This window comes from Nicotiana tomentosiformis, chromosome 3 (assembly GCF_000390325.3).
Source record: "Nicotiana tomentosiformis chromosome 3, ASM39032v3, whole genome shotgun sequence".
NCBI classification, from domain to species: Eukaryota; Viridiplantae; Streptophyta; class Magnoliopsida; order Solanales; family Solanaceae; genus Nicotiana; species Nicotiana tomentosiformis.
Window position 1 is genome coordinate 98,386,732 of NC_090814.1, and position 15,512 is coordinate 98,402,243.

At 39.9% G+C, this 15,512-nt stretch overlaps 1 long non-coding RNA gene across 2 annotated transcripts; it reads right to left on the reverse strand.

The window, feature by feature from the left end:
* Positions 1-6,779: 6,779 nt before the first annotated feature.
* On the reverse strand, positions 6,780-8,038 carry LOC104119166 (uncharacterized). Of its 2 annotated transcripts, none has more exons than XR_011415192.1 (4): positions 8,020-8,038; positions 7,325-7,663; positions 7,016-7,197; positions 6,780-6,931 (listed from the first exon to the last, which is right to left on the reverse strand). It is a non-coding gene; the product is annotated as an uncharacterized lncRNA (long non-coding RNA). The 2 variants fall into 2 exon arrangements; XR_011415191.1 differs by having other exon boundaries at positions 7,016-7,228.
* Positions 8,039-15,512: the final 7,474 nt, after the last annotated feature.

The window sequence follows — 15,512 nt, forward strand, 5'->3', positions numbered from 1 at the left end:
GACAATTCGACTCATTTTGGCGAAAGTTGTAAAATAGAAGATTTTTGAAATGTTTGTCTGGGAGTTGACTATATTGATATCGGGGTCAAAATTCAATTCTAGAAATTGGAACAACTCCATTATGTAATTTAAGACTCGCGTGCAAAATTTAAAGTCATTCCGGATTGATTTGATATATTTCGGCGCAAATTATAGAATTTGAAAAATTCATAAACTCATAATTCGATTCGAGGTGCGATTCATAGTTTTGATATTATTTGATGTTATTTGAGGCCTCGAGCAGGTCCGTGTTATATTAGGGGCTTGTTGGTATATTTGGACAAGGTCCCGAGTGGCTCGGATGAGTTTCGGATGCGGTTCAGATCGTTTGGCGCCTGGTTGAAGCTGCTGGAATTTCTATTGGCAGAAGCTGTTTTTGGCAGCAACTGGTGCAGTCGCGTTGGGACTTTGGAGGCTTATATCTCGAAATCTATAAGGAATTTAAAAATTTTCAAAACATGAAAGTTGTAGACCTTTGAGTGTAGGTTCTTGAAAAATAAACCATTCATTATTTGGATATTTGTAAAGAAAGTTATGATCGATTAACCAAAGCCTAGTACTGTAGTTGTTTTGCCTGACAGAGAGCATTGCAGAAATTTCTGCTGCACATGGCTGACTTTGGAAGCTTACATCTCGTAATCTATAAATAATTTGGCGATGATACAAAAATGAAAGTTGTAGCTCTTTGTATTTAGTTTTCATAAATCTAAACTGTTTGTTAGTTGGAGGTGGGTACAAAATGTTAAGGTTGATACACTACAAGCCATCTGGGAAGAGGTTTAGGAAGAATTTGGTATTTTGAGCATAAGCATGTAATGCTCCAAAGGTTCATTTTTAATTCTAGAGATTGAAAATTGATTTAGAGACTTCCGGGAGTTTGCTAATGAATTATAATAATGATCTGGAATGTTTGATCTAATTTCATCAAGTCGCGATTGGGTTTTTAGCGCGAAACATGAGTTAATTGTTTAACGAGCGAAATTGGTATTGCATTGAGCAAATGAGCTCCGAATTGAGTTTCGATTGAACGAGTAGGTTCTTATTATTATTTGTGACTCATAGGAATAAAAATCGCCGAATTCCGAGTTCGTATGAAGGAATTAGAGCCTTTTTAGTGAAACATAAACTGTTGGTGTAAACAGTTCTGGTGCGCACCTTTAGTGACCAGATTTGGTAATTTTAGCGACGGGAATTGGACTTTTAGCGACCAGAATAGTATTTTTATTGGGCAGAAACTTAAGGACCAAAAATGGTCATTTCCTTCATTTCGTTTTGGATTTTTGGAGCACGGTTCTTGGGCGATTTTGAGGATTTCTTTAAATCTTCAACTTGGGTAAGTGTCCTATATCCAAAAGTGATTATATTTTATAAATCCATGGTTATATTCATAATTTAATTCGGATTTAAATAGAAGAAATTGGGATTTTTGCAAAATCTTTCAAAAATGGAAAATTTAGATTTGGTGGCCGAGTTGTTTTCGGAATTTGACAAAATTGGTATGGTTGAACTCGTATCAGAATGGGTGTTCAGATTTCGTAAAACTTCTGTCGGATTCCGAGATGCGGGCCACCCATTGACTTTGGTTGACTTTTTAAATGTGAAATTCTAAGTCAACGTTTTAGTATCCGGGATTGTTTTCGATGAATTTTAATGAAGTTATACAATTAGTTTTGATAGATTTGAGCTATCCGGGGGTCAATTCAAGCAAGAAGGCGATTTTTGAATATCGGCCTAACTTCAAAAAGGTAAGTATATTGCCTAACCTTGAGTGGGAGAATTACCCCTTAGGCATTGAGTCTTATGTGGATATTGTGTGATTGAAAGCCGTGTACGCGAGGTGGCGAGTACGTACTTGGTTTATATGTGCAAATTATATCGGTTGAAATTCGTAGACGCCCTTATGTATTAAATTGTAAAATTATTGGAACTTAGTAAGTCCTTGAATTGTCATACCTCATTCCTTGTTTGTCGAATTTATATTTTATATGATAATTTGTTGTTATTGTCACTTGGATTTTTATGTGAACTCCATGTTTTGTTGATTTGATATTTTTCTTAGAATTAAATTCATTATGGAATCCTTATCTACAAATAATTATTAAATAAGTTTAAAATGAGGCATTAATTTATATTTATTAAAATTTGGATTAATGAAGGCGTTGTCCTATACTGAATTTCTTTTCCATCTCTGTAGTTGTTTTGAGGTTTTATATACGTTGTGTGGAGTCTTGGGCTATTTGTGGATAAAATTATTGATTTGCTATATCTTTAGAATTGGCTGTGGTCATTGGGCAAATTGTGATATGAATTGATTGTGTTGTGTTGTCGTGATAATAGTTCGTGCAAATTGTTATGTGGTTTGAGTTATTATTACAAGGATATAACGGTGGCATTGGACTGTTGAAATTATGTGGGTATAAGGGTGGCATTTCACTGTGGTTATGTATGCTGGAATATTGTCTAGGCGGAGTGATAAGGGTGGCTATTATACAGAACGATAAGAGCGGCTATAGGAGCGATAAGGGCGGTTATGGGAGCGATAAGGGTGGCTATAGGAGCGATAAGGGTGGCTATTGTAAGGGATGATATGTGATGATGTGGTATTATTGTGTTGGTGATTTTTATGTGATGTTCTGATTTTCCTTGTGTTTATCCTTATATCTTGTGCAACTTGTCTTGTTTTTTCTATAAACTTGATAATAGTCTGATCTATGTTGAAATCGTAAGCATGTGGCTATTGCCGAGCAGATAATGTTATATGGGATCGGGTTGCACGCTACAACAGATATGATTAATGTTATATGGGATCGGGTTGCACATCGCAACAGATATGATTTATGTTATATGGGATCGGGTTTCATGCCGCAACAAATATAATTAGTGTTATATGGGATCAGGTTGCACGCCGCAACAAATATGAAATGTGGGCACGAGATGTCGGGGGAAAATATGATTGTTTTTATTATTGGCATGTGAACTGTCCGTGCAGATGATGATTTAAATATGGGCACGAGGTACCGTAAAAATATAAAAGTGGGTTGAGACCCGTATTTTATGATTATAAAATGAGGTGTCATAGGGTGACTTTTATTTGAAAGAATGTTATATTCGAAAGATATTTATTTGAAAGAATTATATTTGAAAGATATTTATTTGAAGGAAGTATATTCGAAATATATTTATTGGAAAGGATTATATTCTAGAGATTCTTATTGAAAAATTTATAGATGAATGATGTATATTTTGAAGGGCTTGATTATTGGTTATACTTGTGTTCATTATCTGTTTGAGCAATATTTATGGAGTTCTTGCTGCTTTGCTGTTTACATCACTAGTTGATTATTGTTGCTATCACTGTTATTTGTTTTCTATTACTTTTGTATACTATATTGCACATGTTATTAGACTAGTGAGTGTCTTGACTGTATCTTGTCACTACTCCACCGAGGTTAGTCTTGATACTTACTGGGTACCGACTATAGTGTACTCATACTACACTTCTGCACATTTTTGTGCAGAGCCAGGTATTGAAGATATTGAACTCGGACAAAGTTAGAGTGTGATCGCAAGGAGTTAAGGTAGAGCTACTTGGTCGTCGCAGTCCCCTAGAGTCTTTTTATTTTTATTGTACTGTAAGTTCTTATTCGAACAATATTGTATATTCGGTCCTAGAGATTATTCCATGTATTCAGTTAGAGTTCGTGACTCAGTATTACCAGTCTTGGGAGGTTGTTTGAATATTTATGCTGTTGGTTTTGACACTTGTATTAAATTATATGTTTAAAAAAAGGCTTGAATTGTTATTATAATCGGCTTACTTAGTCTTAGAGACTAAGCGCCATCACGACACCTATGGTGGGATTTTGGGTCGTGACAGGTTTGGATTCCAAAAAGTTCGTACAAAATCCCTTCCCCTGAGCGCGGCTCCCAAACCGATCCCCAAGAAGTTCCGCATGCCTGAGATTCCTAAGTATAATGGAACGACCGACCCCAACGAGCATGTCACTTCTTACACGTGTTCCATTAAAGGGAATGATCTAGAAGACGACGAGATCGAATCCGTATTCCTAAAGAAATTCAGGGAAACCCTGTCAAAGGGAGCATTGATATGGTATCATAATTTACCACCTAAATCTATCGATTCTTTTGCCATGCGTGCAGATTCTCTTGTAAAATCACACGCCGGAGCCATAAAGGTCGAGACTAGGAGGACAGACATTTTCAAGGTAAAGCGGAAAGATAACGAGATGCTCAGAGAGTTTGTATCTCATTTCCAAATGGAACAAATGGATCTACCACCAGTCACAGACGATTGGGCTGTTCAAGCTTACACCCAAGGACTAAATGAACAAAGCTCAGTGGCTTCACAATAGGTGAAGCAGAACTTGATTGAGTACCCGATTGTTACCTGGTCCGATATACATAATAGATATCAATCAAAGATTAGAGTCGAAGACGACCAACTGGGGGCTCCTTCCGAATCCGTTACCAAAAGGAACATCGATCGAGAACCAAGGTTTAACAGGGATCGATACCAGCCATATAATAGAGATCGTAGGGACAACGGACCTGGGCACAACTTCATATGAGGTGAAAGGAGAAGTTATCGAGGCCAGGGCTCATGAGCAAGAATGGTTTTGACAGGCATATCGGACCTCAGGAAGCACCGCGATTGTCGGAGTACAACTTCAATATTGATGCATCCGCCATCGTATCGGCTATCAGACGCATCAAAGATACTAAATGGCCTCGGCCTCTGTAGACCGATCCAGCCCAGAGGAATCTCAATCAAGTATGCAAGTATCATGGCACCCATGGCCACAGAACGGAAGATTGCGGGCAGTTGAGAAAAGAAGTAGCCCAATTATTCAGTGAAGATTAGGGAGTTTTTAAGTGATCGGGCGAAGAATCACTTCAAAAACAGAGATTTCAATAAACAAAATGAACAAGAAGAACCACGGCATATTGTTCACATGTTTATCAGAGGGATCGATGTTCCCCAAGGGCAGTGTTAAAACGCACTAAGGTGTCAATCATAAGGGAGAAGCGATCTCGGGCTCATGATTATATATCGAAGGGAACCTTGTCCTTCAACGACGAAGACACAGAAGGAATCATGCAGCCCCATAACGATGCACTGGTAATATCTGTACTCATGAATAGAACTCAAGTTAAGCGTGTGCTAATTGATCCAGGTAGTTCGGCCAACATCATTCGATCGAGGGTTGTAGAGCAACTCGGTCTACAAGACCAGGTTTTGCCCGCTGCCCTAGTGCTAAATGGATTCAACATAGCATGTGAAATTACTAAGGGCGAGGTATCTTGCCAGTAAACATGGTCGGGACCATCCAAGAGATGAAGTTCCATGTGATCGAAGGCGACATAAGGTATAACGCCCAATTCGGGAGACCATGGATCCACAACATAAGAGTAGTACCACTATAAAAAAATGGATAAATTGCGGAGGTTAAAATTGTAGTTTGTGGAGGTTAAAAACCTCCGCTATTTGCTGTCACGACGGTTGAGCAGGCCCCCACAGTAAGCATCGCCACTATTAATTTGCGGCAGATAAATGCGGGGGTTTCCCGAAACGTCGTGACAGCAAATAGCGGAGGTTTCTAACCTCCGCAAATTGTAATTTTAACCTCCGTAATTTCATGCGCAAAAATAGATTTTTATTTTTAAAATTTAATTTTTTTTTAGTGTAGGGGCTGTAAATCCCCGCAATTTCTTATATGTACCCCATCAGGATCTGTTCAATTTCTTTTTGGGAGTTTTATCCCCATCTATTTTTAAATATATTATAAAATTGATTTTTTATCATCAATTTGCCATACTTTTTCTCTATTATCAATTGAAATATTTATGCTCAAACCAAAATATTAAAATTAAGAAACATCAACATTTCATTAACCGTGAAAAATACTATGACAGAGTAGTATCATATGTCATCAAGCTAAATTAGAACATAGTTAACCATCTATATTAGTCATCTATTACATTGTCCTAATAAATCCACTTTAATTAAAATGAATCTCAATGGCTGTCACTAGGATTACTAGCGCCAGAAGATCTTTTTGCATCTGTCGGTGAAACGGGTCCACTAGCTGTATCACCTGGCTGCAGCAAAAAGTAAAAAAAAAAAATACAACTATTAAGAGGAGTATCAGGAAACAAGTCATTGAGATAAAATAAAATTATCTCAATGAAAAATAAAATACACTTTGCCACTTGGAGATATTACTTGAAGTTCCATTGAGTCTTCTTGTGCCAAAGACATTACTTATGAGAATTCTCTCATGGATCATACTGTGGAATTCTATTTTAGGATTCTGTCATGTAACTACTCTACATTAGGATTCTATGCAAGTTATTTCTACTTGTGCATGACATGTTTAGAGTAGTATGTGTGTTTATTTACACAACTACAAACTTTAAATCATGGTATAAAACATACTAATATCCTTCATTTTCCCCTGTTTTTGCTTGTCTCACTTCCTCCTTCCCTTCAGATATCTTATTCTTCAGCCACCTCAATGCTTAAAAGTTATTTCTTATATTTTAATTAAAACATCATCCATTGCACATGGTTATATAGCTTTTGTGGTTACAGATAGTTGTTTGTAGGTCACAAAGTGTAGTTGTACAAGCAGCATGCTGGTAACCAATAAATTGATTATGAGACAAGTCCAAATACATTGTCAAGGAAGAAAGGCAAATAATGTGAAAGGAAAAAGAAATAGATACAATATATAAAATTTAAATAGTAAAGTAAGGTAAATAATGTGACATCTTTCACCATTTCAGCCCTTCTTCTAGAATTAGGTTTGGAGCCACCGGTGTGTGGAACTGTTTGTTTCTTCCGATTTTCAGCATTTCTTTTACACATGTTCTAACAATAAGATACATTTTAGTCAATTATATAAACAAATAATCATATTTTTATGTATTTCAATGTGACGTTTCAGAAAAATACTTGAGTTTCTTCTTTATAACGGTAGTTCACAAAGGAAGTCCATTGATCCCGAGTAATACCTATCGGAACATTATCCATAATCTCATCTTTGGTTTTAAGTGGGTCTTTAAACTCATATCATAACTTATGCCTACTTGCAGCCCACTTCTTTGCAATAGAGCGATAAACATATTCTCGTGCAACTTCCTCAACGGTCATAAAGCAGAAATAAGGCTTCAAAAATAAATTTTGGTTAGTTTATCTTTTATATACAAATATAAAAATAAAAGACAAAATAGAGATATAGTTATAAAGATATAGAGCTTATACCTTTATAATGTTATTAAAGCAGTCGTTAAAGTATGACTTAGGTATATACGACCATTTATCAAAGCTAATTGAAAATATGGTACAGTCAGTTTCTAAAAGGCCACATACACCTACAAGAAGGCCTTGTGCTTCGCCAATCGGATCCAAGCAATCAAACTCCACCACAACACGTTCTCCCTGAGGTAAACTTAATGCTTCTCTAGTCTTCAATTTGAGCCTTTTGGTATCTCCATGTGAATCTTTAATAAATAAAAATAAAAGAAAAAAAGTGAAGGTAAGAGATATGGTATAGAGAGGTTTGAATAATTCATTATATTGAAAGATACTATTACTGTGAAACTAAGAACAACTTGACCATATGAAACAAGCAATTTAAAAATATAAAAATTGCATCATAGAATATAAAAAAATAGACTTTTACTGATAATTGTCATATGAACAAGCAGTTCAAGAATATAAGGAGATGAAGGCAGCATCTTCAAGTTCAAATATAAACAACTTGATTGAAGACCTAGAAGAACTCCATATTCTCCAGATCATTTAAAAAGATTGCCAGATAGGAAACATACAAGAAACAGGAAGTACGGGTAATATTAGATAGCAAAACTGACATCAATCCACAATACACTAATCAAAAGATACAACAATTTTTAAAGTAACCTAGTCCTAGCTTGAATCTAGCAAATAGTAACAGCCACACATAGGAGCAGATAGGTGAAGCAGCAACAAATGTACAGCAGTCCATGGCAACAAAGATTTCAGAGTCTGTAATTAGGAAATCAGCACAACCATTTAAAACAAGTTGTGTCCAAGAAGCTCTTAATACACAAAGAAACAAAAGCACACAAAAATTACTGTAGAGAGATCGACCATTAAACCCAAAAGCACAAAGAAAGCAAGGAAAAAGAACACAAAAATTCATACAGATCGACCAAAATACACACAAAAATTCAAAATTAACAGAAAACCCATGAGGGGAAATAAGGAAAGAAAGAGAAAAATCAAACCTGGGAGGTGTAAAAGCGGTGGCAATTATTGTTGTGAGGCGGAAGTTTTGTTGTTGTGAGGCGGAAGTTAGAAGAAAAGAGATTTGGATATTGTCTCTTCCAATCAAGCGATTGTTGTTGTGAGGAAAACAGAAGTTAGAAGAAGAAGATTGGGGAAGAAGAAGAAGAAGACAATGTATTTTGTTGTTGTGAGGCGGAAGTTTCTAGGGCGAAAAAGATTGGGAAAATAATGGAGGGAGTGTGAAATACATTACCCGCTATTATTTTAGGGTTACAGATATTTTAGACCCCAGTAAATTGTATAATTTTGTGGGGGCTAAATAATCCTCCACAATTTACCCATTTTTTTGTAGTGTACCCTCGACCCTTCACCAGGTTCTAAAATTCCCAATACCAGAGGGAATCAAAACAATCTACGGGGAGCAACCCGATGTCAAAACAATAAATTTGTCATTGACGAAGTGATTCTGATGTCATCACTCTCATCGACAAAGGGGTCAAATTCGAAGGGAAAACGGGAGACCAAATAGCAATCACAAACGCCAGCCTCGACCCAACTAGAGAAGCAGGGGACTGACGAAGAAGATGATTATGGGGTCCCTCGATCCTTCATAGCCCCCGATGATTCCGACGCTACCAAATCAATGGTTGAAGAGCTGGAGCAAATCATACTAATCGAACATCTTCCCGAACGAAAGGTATACCTGGACACGGGGTTAAATCCCGAGCTCAGGAAAAAGTTTATTCAATTTCTTATAGCTAACATGGATTGATTCGCTTGGTCCCATCTTGACATGACATGGATCCCACTGGAAATAACCACCCATAAACTAAGCTTGGACCCGAAGTTCCATCCGGTGAAGCAAAAAATAAGACCTCGGTCCGAGATTAAACATGCTTTCGTCAAAGACGAGGTAACCAAGCTTCTTAAAATAGGGTCAATCCGTGAAGTAAAATACCCCGAATGGTTAGCAAATGTAGTAGTCCCTAAAAAAGGAAACAAACTTAGAATGTGTGTAGATTACAACGATCTAAATAAAGCATGCCCCAAGGATTCTTTTCCTTTACCTAATATCGATCGCATGATCGATGCCACAGCCGGCCACGAGATCCTCAGTTTTTTCGATGCCTATTCTGGGTACCACCAAATACAGATGAACCCGGATGATCAGGAAATGACCTCGTTCATCACTAAATATGGTACCTACAACTACAATGTAATGCCATTTGGATTAAGAAATGATGGTGCCACTTATCAACGCCTAGTAAATCGGATGTTCGAAGAAAAAATAGGGAAATCTATGGAAGTTTACATTGAGAACATGCTAGTTAAGTCCCTGCATGCAGAGGACCATTTAAAGCACTTGCAGGAAACTCTCAGTATATTGAAGAAATACAACATAAAGCTGAACCCGGAAAAATACGCATTCGGGGTCGGGTCAGGCAAATTTCTCGGGTTCATGGGATCCAACCGAGGAATCGAGATTAATCCCGACAAGATCGAAGCTATCAATGGAATCATGGTGGTAGACAGCGTAAAGTCCGTGCAGAGGTTAACCGGGTGCATGGTCGCCCTGGGGCGATTCATCTCAAGGTCCTCTGATAAGGGTCACCGATTTTTCTCGTTGCTAAAGAAGAAAAATAATTTCACATGGACCTTGGAATGCCATCAAGCCTTGGAAGAGCTTAAACGGTACTTATCGAGCCCGCCGCTGCTTCACACGCCAAGGGCAGGCGAACAACTTTACTTATATTTGGCAGTATCAGAGGTAGTGGTAAGTGGAGTCCTAGTCCAAGAAGAATGAGGTACATAGTTTCCCATTTATTATGTCAGCCGTACCTTCGGTGAGGCCGAAACTAGAAATTCCCACCTAGAAAAATTGACGCTCGCTTTGATAAGCGCCTCTAGGAAACTAAAACCTTACTTTCAATGTCACCCCATATGTGTTGTGAAGACTTATCCACTTCGAAATATTTTGCATAAACCCGAGCTTTCGGGATGGTTGGCCATATGGGCCATAGAAATCAGCGGGTATGATATTGAATATCGACCCCAAACAGCAATTAAGTCTCAAATTTTGGCAGACTTCGTAGATGACTTCACGCCGGCCCTAGTACTCAAGGTTGAAAGAGAACTGTTGATAAATTCAGGTACATCCTCAGGAATATGGACCCTCTTCACGGACGGTGCTTCGAACGCAAGAGGGTCCGGGCTCGGCATCATAATAAAATCACCCACAGGCAACGTGGTTAGATAATCTATTAGAACTGTGAAATTGACTAACAATGAGGCCGAATATGAGGCCATGATTGTAGGTCTCAAACTAGCCAAAGGCTTGGGAGCGGAGGTGATCGAAGCCAAATGCGACCCCCCATCGTAGTGAATTAGGTTAACGGAACCTTCGAAGTTAGGGAAGAACGAATGCAAAGATACCTAGATAAGTTCAAGTAACTTTACACCGATTTAAGGAGTGGACTTTGCAATATGTGCATCGAGATCAGAATAGTGAGGCTGATGCCGTAGCAAACTTAGGGTCATCAATCGAGGACAGCGAGCTCAATTCGGGGGCCGTCGTGCAAATCATGAGATCATAGTCGAAGAAGGCCACACCGAGATAAATTCCACAAGCTTGACCTGGGATTGGAAAAATAAATACATAGAATATTTGAAACTGGAAAGCTTCCATCAGATCCGAAAGAATCGAGGGCCCTGCGCACAAAGGCAGCATGATTCATCTTGTCCGAAGATGGAACCTTGTTCATAAGAATGTTCGATGGTCCATTAGCAGTATGTTTGAGACCAGGAAGCACCGAGTATGTTTTGAGGGAAGTTCACGAGGGCACTTGCGGGAATCACTCTGGTGCTAAATCATTGGTTCGGAAGGTTATTAGAGCCGGTTATTACTGGGTCGACATGGAAAACGACGCAAAAGAGTTTGTTTGAAAATGTGACAAATGCCAAAGGCATGCACCAATGATTCACCAACCCGGGGAATCGCTCTATTCGTTCTTGTCACCATGGCCATTTATGAAGTGGGGAATGGACATCGTTGTCCCTCTTCCACGGGCACCAGGTAAAGCTTAATTTATTTTATTTATGACTGACTATTTTTCTAAATGGGTTGAAGCACATGCCTTTGAGAAAGTTAGGGAGAATGAAGTCATCGACATCATTTGGGATCACATCATATGTCGATTCGGGATGCCATCCCAAATTGTGTGTGATAACGGAAAATAATTCATCGGCAGCAAAGTAACCAAATTTCTCGAAGATCACAAAATCAAAAGTATCTTATCAATACCTTATCATCCCAGCAGAAACGGGCAAGACGAATCGACCAACAAAACCATCATCCGAAATCTTAAGAAGAGGCTAACCAACACCAAAGGAAAGTGGAAGGAAATTCTACCCGAAGTTCTCTGAGCATACCGCACAACCTTGAAGTCCAGTACCGGGGCTACCCCATTTTCATTAGTTTATGGCGTCGAAGCTCTAATACTGGTCGAAGTCGGAGAGCCAATTATCCGGTCCCGATATGCAACAAAGGAATCAAATGACGAGGCCATGAATATAAGCCTAGAACTATTGGATGAAAGGCATGAAACAACCCTTATCCAACTAGCCACCCAAAAGCAACGGATCGGGAAATACTACAATCGAAGAACCAACCTTCGATATTTTAAGGCCGGGGACTTAGTGCTGAGAAAAGTTACCCTCAATACCCGAAATCCCAATGAAGGGAAATTGAGTCCGAATTGGGAAGGACCGTACCAAATACTCGAGGTCACCAGGAAAGGGTCCTACAAGCTCGAAACAATGAATTGGTAACAACTACCTAGCAATTGGAACATATCTCACCTAAAATAGTACTACTGCTAAGGTACGCCTTTTTTCCATTCCTTTTCTATTTTCAGATTAACACATGCAGGTGGTTGAAAAGAAACGACGATGGATTTTTAGCGAACGACGCGAAGTCTTTAGGTCTGACAGTACGTGTTGCACTCTTTTTTCCTTAGACCGAGTTTTATCCCAAATGGGTTTTTTGGCGAGGTTTTTAATGAGGCAACGATGAATCGTGCTAACTTAGAATCAAGCCCGATTATGAATCGACACCAAAGATCAATCCAATAATATTCAAGTTTCCTTTGCAATCAACCTCGAATACTGGGGTACTACCCTCGGATATGCGTTAGCTTCGAATGTCAACTCTAACGAGAAGACTACTTCATAAAGGGAGGGTCTCAATATATAAGATTCATTGTATGGGTCAAACGGTCAAAATGAACCGTACCCACAAAGATTGCTCAGGCCCCATTGTTTATCAAAAATAAAGTAAAGTACTTTGCTTACAAACATCTTATGTTTTTAATATCGAGCCCAAAGGGCAGTGCTTAACCGGAATATGAACGATTGCTCCCTCACTTGGGGAATGTCGTCTGACTCAAATAGCTCAAGTAATCGGGCCGCGGGACAAAAAGACCTAATACGCAACTCCCCAATTTCTAAAGATCACGGCCACCCCGCTCGGGGACTATTATCTCGGGCAAGCCCGGATAAAACGGGAAAATAAGCCCAATAGGTAGCTCCCAAACTAACAGGCTACGGCTAACATAACACGGTTCGGAGACGTCCGAAATTCGTAACAAATATAGGCCTTCGAAAATTTAAAAAGTTCTTTCACAAACCAGTTCTAAAGGCTACCCTCGGCAAAGTCTCAAACTAAAGATATTTTCGGAGAAAAACTTGGGTAACATCGAACCCCAATAACGCCTTAACCTAGAGAGGTAGTAAAGGCAAGGTTCGTTAGAACCCTCGAACATAACCTTATTTTTTTATTCTAAGGCATTTCAAACTTTGTAAATATAATTAACAACGCAAAAGGAAAATATGAGAGCCGAAAGGGAAAGAAAATCTTTATATTTATATACAAAAGTTTTATGCAAAGACCAAATCGGTCTAACACAAAAACTTATAACGACCAAGAACAACCTCGGAAAAAATGCAAAAAGTAAAAAGTCCTATGTGGCTTGGTCTTCATCGGATGTTGTATCTCCACCCTCGAGATTTTCTCCGTCTTCGGATTCACTTGAACACTCGGAGTCTTCCTCATGGAAGGCCAGCTTCCGGGCCTTGACTTCCTCTACTCTGGCCTTTTCGATATCAGCCATGATATCAAAGCCCTGGGACTGAACCCCTTCGAGGGCTTCCCTTCGGGCCTGCTATTTCGCATGTTCAACCATGCCCTTGGCCTTGGCCTGGTTGACTTCGACATCAAACCTAAACTGGGCCACTTTAGTATCAGCTCTTTTGTTGGCCACGACCACCTCAGATCTATTACGGCCACCTCGGATCTGGCCACTTCGTGTTCATCACCCAAGCTTGTCTTATCAGAAACTGCCAAATCCAACCGATACTGAAGCTCCTTAATCTTCTCGACCTGCACCGAGGCCTTCTCTTTTGAAGCTTGGAGCTGGGCCTCGGCCGACTCCAATTGAGCTTGGACGATCTCCTTTTTCAAGGCTAGAATGTCCATGTTCTTTTTGAATTCTTCCACTTCGGCCTGTATCGCATTCACCTGCGTTTGGAGCCGTCCGATTTATTCGAGCCTCTGTCGGTCCTGCAGAATCGGATCATTAGTAGTTATCTCCAATTCATCTTCACTATCGTGAAGCACTCAAAATACCTGCTCATCCATCTCGGCATGATCATCCTAAGCCGTTACCAAATCTGCCTGAAGCTTCTCACTAAGAAGCTTGTAGGTGTCACTCTTCTCAGTGAGGTCCCGAACCTCAGCCTCATGCTCCTACCGGATTCGGAGGAAAGCGTCATGATGCAACACCAAAGCCTGTAAACAAGGAAGAAGATGTTAGAATTATCTACAACTCTAAGTATAAAAGAAACAATAGAGGTACACTCGAAGTTACCCGATTCAGGGCATGTTGGGCCTCATTGAAAAGGCAAGCATCTCCTACCGCATTCATCACGACTTGATCCTCCCCTGTCACCAAGGATCTAGGGTAACTAGCAATCCCCACGGGGGGGAGAGAAAACTCGGGCATCCTCCGGGACGGAAAGCACTATTTTCTGCCTACGATCGGGATTAACACTCGGGGCCGGGAATCGGTCCAACAGTTTTGGGCTCGATGAAGACCCGATAGCACCTGACCATGATACTTTCTTTGGTACCGGTAATCCACCGAACCCGGTAATATCCTCCGAGGCAACAGACTCGAGCCCATCAAAAAATCCATGGATATCAGGCACCCCCTGAATACCCTCGTAAGATTGACTTTCAAACATGTTGGCCTCACGGATCATAGCGTCCGAAATCTGAGGGGATCTAGAAATATCAACCATCCCGAGATCGTCCCTCGAGGCATCTTCCACTACACGAGAAGCCTCACCCCTGGTCTCTCCTTCAACCATCTCAGCTCGGGACGTAGTGGCCTCAATTTTCTTTGGTTCAGAAATTATGGCCTGAGTTCCCTCATCAACCTCCGCCGATTCAGAGGATTTTTTTATCACAACATTAGCCCGCACACAAGTTACTTCCTCTTCTCCTTCTTCAAGCTCATCCCTTAATCAGCGGATCAAGTCCGAAGGCATAACATCGGATCCCGCCTTCGGCTTGCGAGACTTCCTCGCCGGTTTTTCCTTTTCCGAGACCGGGGAACTCAATGCCCCTTTTATCTTCTTCTCTTTGGCCTGCTTTGTAGAAAAGACTTCTTCGTCACCAGATGGTGGACTCATGGCAACGTCCTTCCCGAGGCCTACAAAGAAAAAAAGGGAGTAAGCAAGAGAAGAAGATCAAATGATAACCGTTCTGAGAAAGAAACTTACCATCATTACGGGCCTCCCATCGACCCTTTGAATTCCATATAAGCACGCTCAGAGTATGATCTCTACAACACCGGACCTTCAACCCATTGTTTAAGTTCAGGAATCGGTTCCGCCATCTGGGCCATAGCTGTAAAAACATAGAAAAAGTAGATAAAGAAAATGAAAACCAGAACCACAAAATTGAACGTTTGAAGGGGAATACTACTCATGATTCATATTCCATTTCTCAGAAAATGACATGTCTTCAGCAGGGATTAGGTCTGAAGTCTTGATTCGAACAAATCGGCACATCCAACCTCGGTCATGAGTCTCGTCTATGCTCGAGAATGGGGCTTTGGTG